The following is an 8319-nucleotide window of genomic DNA, read 5'->3' as shown; positions in this document are numbered from 1 at the left end:
AGGCTTAACTTCTATAAGTACAGGGGCTTGGTTGACTGCCAACCCTGGATGGTTGTCTTACGCCCACACTCTTGTCCACCGCTTAGCCAGAGCTTGTCTTATCTCTTGGCCCAGCTCTGTTAAGAAAAGTCTCCATTCCTCCTCTCGGGGGAACGTAAGGGTCATGATGACTCCCGTTCCGGGTACCTTTAGCAGCAAAGAGTCATGCTCTGTAAAAGAGATAGTGGCTCTCAGCTTCCTAAGGGAGTCCCTTCCCAATAAGGGCATGGGACAGTCAGGCGTGTACAAAAACTGATGAATCACTTTATGTCCTCCTACAGTTCAAGTCTGAGGCAAGCAGAAAGCTTGCTTTGCTGAAAACCCCGTGTCTCCAATTATGTCAACAGTCTTTTTGGATAAGGGGCGATGGGGGCGGTTACTACCAAATATTCAGCACCGGTATCTACAAGAAAATCAATGTCTTTACCCCCAACTGTCATCCTCACCATAGGCTGTTTTGGGGCACTTGAGGTTGGTCCTCCTCATTCCAAGAACCCTTCTGCCAGGTTAAGCAGGGCCCCTTCCTCCTCATCTGGGGCCTCCTGCTCTGAGTCATCTTGTTTTCCTTTTAGCTGAGGGCATTTGTTCTTCCAGTGTCCTATTTCTTTACAATAAGCCCACTGGTTATGCTGCAAGCTCTGACAGACATGCTGAGTTTCTATCCCAGGGCCCCCCTTCCCTTGCCTCTTTGGGGGGACCCCTCTGATTGCTGCAGCTAACAGGTTGGCATTTCACCAGGCCTGACGTTCATTCTCTTTACGGTTTTCCTTATGGCTTACTGCATTCCTGTTTACAAACACCTGGTTAGTTATTTCTAATAACTGTGATGTATTCATCCCTGCAAACCCAGCCTGTTTCTGCAGTTTTCTTCTAATGTCTTCTGCATTTTGACTAACTACAGCCATGTTAATCATGTGCTGATTTTCAGGGCTATCAGGATCAAAGGGAGTATACATACGATAGGCCTCACACAGTCGCTCATAAAATTGTGCTGGACTTTCTTTTCCCTGAATGACCTCGGAGACCTTGTTAACGTTTGTGGCCTTCTGTGCTCCCCTCTTTAATCCTTCCAAGAAAGCTTCCCTGTATCGGTTTAGCCTTTGCATGTCCTCACTTTCATTTGGGTCCCACTGGGTGTCAGTTCCTGGTAACTGGGTCCTTACATACTCTTGGGGTTTTGGTAATCAGGTGATGAATGTTCATCTAGCCACTTAGTTGCTGCTTGGAGCACTCTAAGCATTTCCTCTGTGTTAAAGAGGAACATGAGCAACTGGTGGCAATCAGCCCAAATGGGGTTATGGGTCTGGAAAACAGTTTGGAGCAAATCAATTAGAGTTTGTGGCTTTTCAGTATAGGATGAGGTATTGATTTTCCAGTTGAGAAGGTCGGCAGAGGTGAAGGGCTGGTACACAAAAACACGCCTCTCCACCATGTGACTATCCTCATCTATTCCAATATACCGCTGCTCTCTTGGACATTTGTATCCCAGTTTTGGGTCGTAAATGAGCTACCAAGGGAGAGGTTTCTCCCCAGGCTTCACCTCCTCTCTTGTCTACTCTGGGTGACCTAGGGATATGTTTGTCTTGCAAAGGTACAAGCACTGTGGGCTCAAGAGTGGGGAGCCTCTCTCTATAGTAAGGGGAGGGCACCACTGGGATCACTGGTGCCATCTCCTGTAATGGATCTTCTGATGTTGGGTCAAACAGAACTGCAGGAGTTGATTTCCCTCAGTGGGTGGAGTAGGATCCTTCCTTGGCTATCTGTCCCTTTGCTACTGGCAGTTCTGCTGCCTGCCCTCTTAGCCACTGTGGGGGGTCTAACACCAGCTGTAACCAAGTGTCTATGTATGGGAACTGGTCTGAGTGTCCTGACTTACCAGTTACCTTGTGTCATACTTTAGAAACAAGGGACTTATCCAGGCTTCCTTCTGATGGCCAATCCACTTCTAATGTTGGTCAATCTATTTCACACAAAGTTCTAAGTTTTCCTGGCATCATAGTAACCCCGTAGTCTCCATTAAATCCCTTCCTAAAATTTTTCAACATAGTTCCTAACGGAGTGGGCTTACTTTGTGTTTGACCCATGTTTCCTTGAGAAAAAACACTACACTCACACGGGGCGCACACCACAGAGCAAAGAATGGGTGAAAAAGGCACACACACACTATTTCAGTTTATACCAAACCAGAATCAAAACCAAAATCAGAATATCTGGAAATCCAAGCCAGGTCAAAACCAAAACCAAAGTATCAAGCAATTTAAGCGAAGTCAAAAACAGAAACCAAAGTGCCAGTACAGGCACACCGTGGGTGATCAGGCCACGCTTCCACTCAAATGGAGTGGGCAAGTTCCAAAGACCAGTCTTACCAAGTTTCAGATGTCCAGACTTAAAATGCCAGTTCCTTCCTGGCGTTCAGCCACTGTGTTGATCCTCCACTGGGGCCTGCTGTGCACTGCCTTGAAGAGGTGTTCCACCGGGGCAATTGCCTACACAGGAGCGCTCTCACAGTCTGTGTTGCTCAAGCTGGCTGGAGTCCCCTGCAGGGATGCTCCACAGGACAGGCCTAAGCCACCTAAGGGGCTGCCTCGACTGTCCGTTAATCATCTTGCTTCCCAGTCAGGGAACCAAGAAATGTAGCAGGATGAGCTGCAGACAAAACTCCTCAGACACCAGATTAAAGAAGGAAGAGGTTTTTATTTGGCGGGGAGCATCGGCAGACTTACATCTTAAGAGCGAAGCTCCCCGAAAAAGAAATTCCTAGCCCTTTTAAGGGCTTACAGTTCGAAGGGGTCCATGTGAAAAGGTCATGATAGATCAAGTAAGTGTGAGGAATGTGACTGGGGGCTACATACATCAGCTAACAGAACAAAAAGTTTTACAGTGCTTTCTCATACATTGGAATTTACAGATAACACCAGTAGTTTTGGTTAGGGATTAATATTTATTCTTCTTCTTCTTCTTATTATTATTCTTATTATTATTGTTATTTTACCACCAGGGCTAGGTGGTGGTGCCAAGGTCATCTAGCTATTTATCTTACTTCTGTTTCTTTCCAACTTTTTGCTTTCTCCCTTTTCTCCTGTTTTATAAACTAGGGAAAAGGGGAGGTGGGGGAGAGGCTGGGAAGGACAACAGGAGAAGTGTTGGTCATTCTGATCTCGAACTCCTGACTTCAAGTTATCTGCCTGCCTTGGCCTTTCAAAGTGCTGGGATTACAGGCTTGAGCCACTGCCTGGCCAATATATTCTAACCAACCACAGGAAACAGTCTGGTATCAGGAAAGCAACAAGGATTACACATATTATTTTATAAGCCAGCAAACAAAGGTTTAAAACCATTCTGAAAATGAAGTTAGCTGTCTTGAGTCAAAGGAATAAAAAAAAAAAAAGAGTCAGTTTCGACCATTTATAATCTCTGATCTTTGTGGAGCTGGTAAGAATCTGTGTTGTAGTGCAGCTGCATACAGTACAGTCAGGCAATTTTGTTTTTTTCACTTGGGTTCACATTGCAAATTGATTGCTGTGAGAAAAGGATGGAGGCAAATTTTAGCAGCAACCTCCATCTGACTGCTTGACAGGAGTGATCTGAATTTTAACATTGGACTTCTCAGCACCACCAGTTATTGCTCCAGGACCCATTCACTTTTTTTATTTTTTTGAGATGGAGTCTCATTCTGTTGCCCCGGCTGGAGTGCAGTGGCTTGATCTCAGCTCACTGCAACCTCTGCCTCCCAGGTTCCTGCGATTCTCTGGCCTCAGCCTTCCAAGTAGCTGGGACTAGAGGTGTGTGGCACCATGCCCAGCTAGTTTTTATATTTTTTAGTAGAGATGGAGTTTTGCCATATTGGCCAGGCTGATCTCAAACTTTTAATGTTGTGATTCACCCACCTTGGCCTCCCAAAGTGCTTGGATTACTGGCATGAGCCACCATGCCTGGCTGACCCAATCGCTTTTTAATCTCAGCTGCCATCATCATGAAAGACTGTTCTACATTTGTTGCATTCTTAGCACTGTTTTCCAAAAATGGAATTCCAAAGGAATCAGCAAATTCCTTTGCTGTTGTCTAGTCTACTACTTTCTTTGTGGGCAGATCACCTTTGTTCCCTACCAACAATTTGTTGACATTTTCACTAGCATAACAATCTATTTCCTGCAGCCAGTGTTTAACACTATTGAAGGACTCTTGGTCTTTCACATCATACACAACTCTGATGCCATGGACTCTTCTGTAATAACTGGAGGTGATTGTTCAAAATCTTTCCTGGACTGCTGTGTCCCATATTTGAAGCATGATTGTTTTCCTGTCCAGCTCTATAGTTCTTATTTTGAAAATTACACCAATTGTGCTGATGTAGCTTTCTGTATACATATCATCTGCAAACCTAAGGAGGCAAGACTTTCCAATCCCAGAGTCACCAATCAGAAGGAACTTGAATAAATAGTTGTATTCAGGATTCATGCTAGACATGTCACTGCTGCTGCTGCCATCACTACTGCCACCCTTGCTGCTGCAGCCACTGCCTTGACTCTCCGTGCCACAGGTAATTGAAGGAAAGGAATGAGATAGGCTATTCCCGGATAGCAAACGTCCTCCCCCACTCCATATCCTAGAACATCCCCTAGAACTGCTCCTTTAGATTAGTAAAATCCATGAGCTTATAGACATACACATGTATTTTGTTGGAGAGCTGGTTGTTAAACATTTACTACCACACTACTGCTCAGAGTCTCTCATTCTATCTCCATAATGGATCACCTGCTATGCTTTAAAGACCTGTTTGCTTGCCTGTATCCCACTCAGGGTTGTTGCTGTCTGTGGGGAGGGTCATCTGCAGCTCATCTTGTTCACCTATGGAACCCCAATCACTAGCACAGGGACCAGTGCTCAGGAATTATTCAGTGAATCCCCATTTAATGGATATGCTAATGCAAAAATCTTCCAGGTCCAATGGGAAGGCCCGAGTTCCTGCCCTCTGTCAGTCCGTGAAGCAGAGGTGGCCACTGAACCACGGGGTCCCTTGTGACTTCTCCTAGGGTGGGCAGACAGTACAGTCTTTTTCTTATCCGTGTTCCTCTCTTCAGATCCAGGGAATGCCTCAGTGCTGAATGGGGCCCCCTGGCTGTGCTGTCTCACCTGCAACCTGAGGGTTGTGAGCCACCAGGAGTGTGAGAATTTAGTATGCTGAGTACACACAGGGAGTAAAGGTAGACAGGTGGGGATGGGATACAGCCAGGCACAAGGTCAGGCTGCAAGCCTCTTGAGGGCAGGGAGCAGATCTCATTACTATCCTTTCCCCAGCACCCACCTTGACCATGGCCAACACAGCCCTGCAAGACCAGACCCCCATCCTGATCTACTCACCTCTTGTGACTTCAACTCCTCCCCTTCCCACCCCTCACTGCTCCAGACTCACTGCTGTTCCTGCAGCATCTCATGCATCCTCCCCTCAGGGTTTTTGCACCACCATTCCCTGTACCTAGGTCCCTCTTCTCCAGAAATTGACATGGCCTGCTATTGAAGTCAGGTCTGTGTCCAAATTCCACCTGCTCAGAGAGGCTGTCACTATCCAGCCTGCTCTGCCTTCCTTATCCTGCTTAACTTTTCCTCATAGCACTTTTCGCCTTCTGGGGGATCAGGCATTTGTTTATTTTCTGTCTCTTCTCATGAAATTGTAAATTCCATTAGAGCAGGATTCTTTCTGTTCTTTTCCTTGCTCTGTCTCCATGATCTGGAACAATTTTGGTGGATGTACTGTCATCACTTAATGAGTGTCTGCTGACTCACACAGCCTAAGAGTAAAAAGGATGTGTTGTCAGATAAACTCAGTACCATATACAGCTCTCTGATCTCTGAAATCTAATCTGGTCCCTGTCCGTGTTGTTCCCTGGCTGGTAATCTGAAATCGTGTATAGCTTTTCTTACTTCTCTAGAGTTAGCTCCCCAGCCCATTGGAAAGTGTCACCCCTTCTCCAGGGGAGCCTGAAACTCCATAACCATGGCCAGACAGCACACCTGAGTGACACCACCAGGCAAGCCAGCAATCCAGGGTAGCCCCTGAGGCTAGGGATAGACATTGGATGACCACACTCAGCCGGGAGAGGTGTTCTATCTGACCTGCAGATGTCTTTATTAGGTTGGTGCAAAAGGAATTGCTGTTTTTGCTATTACAAGTAATTGGCAACCAGGATTGATGGCTCACGCCCTTAATCCCAGCATTTTGGGAGGCGGAGGTGTGTGGATCACCTGAGGTCGCGAGTTCCAGACCAACCTGGGCAACATGGTAAAACGCCGTCTCTACTAAAACTACAAAACTTAGCTGCACATGGTGGCACAGGTCTGTAATCGCAGCTACGCGGGAGGCTGAGGCAGGAGAACTGCTTGAACCTGGTAGGTGGAGGTTGCAGTGAGCCGAGATCACTCCACTGAACTCCAGCCTGGGTGACAGAGCGAGACTCCATCTCAAACAAAACAAAACAAAAAAAGTAATTGCCAAAAGACGCAATTACTTTTGTACCAACCTAATATTTTAAAAAGTAAGCCAACATTCAGAAATCAAGACACTTTACAGAAAAATCCAGAAGATCTGGCAACCATGGGCCTGCATCCTAGCGTGGTACAATCCCTGAGCTGAGAACTGGCCCTGTTGTACCTGGGGCTCTCTAACTTGCTGTGGTCCTCACAGTCTTGAAATATTTGCTTTGGTCGTGCTGGAAATAAAGCACACACGGCTCTTCATTCTACCTGTGGGGCTTGAGCAAGGTTCTGAATTTCTCTGTAACATTTCCTGTATACAATGGAGTCACCAATGTCCCAAATATGACACATAGTACACAAGTATGCACAATTATTATTTATCAACTAAAAAAGAAAGTACAATGGAAAAACTGCTGGAAGTGGGTCCCAACTAATAAAAAAAATGATAATTTCCCAAGTCTTGTCCTGGTGATCTAGGGAAAGACTTTGAAAGTAATTTTAATTTTACTTTGAGAGAGAATAAGAATTTATAGGAAACAGGAATACACCCTGGAAGATTATTTCTTTCAGTCAAGTGTATCTCATCTGTTGGGGAATGTTGAGGGGGTGATTAGATGTCAATGGTGGTGTGTGGAAAAGAAGATTTGAGGGAAGAAACAGCATCCCAGGATCTGATTGAAGAAGAGCCTGCCAGGTCTTCATCCATCTTCAGAAATGAGTTTAGTAAGAGCCCTAGTGTGGCCCTACAGACTTTTCTCTGCTGCTGAACTGCACATTTTTTTTTTGCACATAGGAGAATCATGTGTTGTAAACTTGTGTAACACTATTCTGCCTAGACCATTTGCATCTCTGTGCCCTAGAATCCAGATGAAGCCTCACCTGTTAAACTCTTGCTTTTTTATGTTTCAGAGTGTAATATTTCAAACAAATTAGGTAAGAACGCTAACATTTTCTTAATTTTACAAGGGGGGCAGAGCTGTCCTCAGATCAGTATATTCCTGGCAGACCACATCAAGCAGCTCTGGAACCTGACTGCCATTTTGGGGGCCACTGCAGGACGGCTGTGTGCTCAGGGCCAATGGCCATTCTGAGTTCCCAGAAACTGACATGAGAAACTGTATCAGGTTGGATGTACCACTTGGTGGACAGGGCTGCAAAAGAAACCAGCTGGTGAGTCACTCATACCACTTAGCATCCTGAGGGCTCCTTTCAGTCAGGGCTTTGGGAGTCTCATATTGTGAGTTCAGGAAAACCCAAAGTTGTTTGTTTACTATAAGCTTTTTCTCAGGAAACCATTTATGGACTCTTTTACTGATTATTTGCAATGTATTCCTCATGTCCAGTAATGGAGATATCAGCTCTCTCCAAAATGTGTTACAAACACAGGATTCATAAGGCTCCATTGACCAAAGATGTACTTAATTATTGTAACATTGACCCTTCAGGATAAATATTAGACTTAAATTGTTTCTTATAAAGTCCTGGTGTTTGCTAAATTCTAATGTTTTGAACATAAAAGTCATGGAACTGTTTTATATAACAGTAAAAAATCATTTCTATTTTATAATGGTGTTTTCATTATTTTATTTATTTATTTTGAGACTGAATCTCACTCTTTTGCCCAGGCTGGAGTGCAGTGGCATGATCTCAGCTCACTGCAACCTCTGCCTCACCAGGTTCAAGCAATTCAAGTCAGGCTGGCCTCAAACTCTTGACCTTGTGATCTGCCTACCTTGGCCTCCCAAAGTGGTGGGATTACAGGCATGAGTCATGGCACCAAGGCTTTTCATTATTTTTTCTTTTTCT

At 45.1% G+C, this 8319-nt stretch overlaps 1 pseudogene; it reads right to left on the bottom strand.

Moving 5' to 3' along the window:
• Positions 1 to 3584: 3584 nt before the first annotated feature.
• Positions 3585 to 4603, bottom strand: LOC117088743 (annotated as a pseudogene).
• Positions 4604 to 8319: the final 3716 nt, after the last annotated feature.

Source organism: Trachypithecus francoisi, unplaced genomic scaffold (assembly GCF_009764315.1).
Source record: "Trachypithecus francoisi isolate TF-2019V2 unplaced genomic scaffold, Tfra_2.0 Lachesis_group10, whole genome shotgun sequence".
Lineage (NCBI taxonomy): Eukaryota > Metazoa > Chordata > Mammalia > Primates > Cercopithecidae > Trachypithecus > Trachypithecus francoisi.
This window is presented reverse-complemented; position numbering and strand designations above follow the sequence as displayed.